This window comes from Octopus bimaculoides, chromosome 9, assembly GCF_001194135.2.
Source record: "Octopus bimaculoides isolate UCB-OBI-ISO-001 chromosome 9, ASM119413v2, whole genome shotgun sequence".
Taxonomy (NCBI): domain Eukaryota; kingdom Metazoa; phylum Mollusca; class Cephalopoda; order Octopoda; family Octopodidae; genus Octopus; species Octopus bimaculoides.
Genome location: NC_068989.1, coordinates 71,071,508 through 71,071,984, shown reverse-complemented (window position 1 = coordinate 71,071,984; position 477 = coordinate 71,071,508).

Genomic DNA, 477 nt, shown 5'->3' with positions numbered 1-477 from the left:
AAGGAGAAAGCTGATTCGAAGACTACAGATCCAAGCCATCATTGGAACTGCAAAAATCTGTAAAACTTTCCAGAAATTTATCGGTTACGTATAAATGAGCATATCTACATATGCAAGTATATGCATGAGAACGCATACATAAAAAAATACAAATCGGCACATATACATACATACATACAAAAATACCCTGTTGTTGATGTTGAAATTCCAATGCAACAACCTTGGATCTAAGCTAGAAACCAGCTCTTTCTCTATTGGTAAAAGATCTTGAAATAAAACTGAATAATGACATACATACATGCATGCATACATAAATACATAACGACTTTCATGAACAATAGATTGGCGAAAATCAGAGTAACGACAAAGAGAGAACTCAGTAAACGCGAATATATATACATTCATAACTGTTTTCCTTATGTATGCATGCATGCATGCATGTATGTATGTATGTATATATGCATATATATATATATA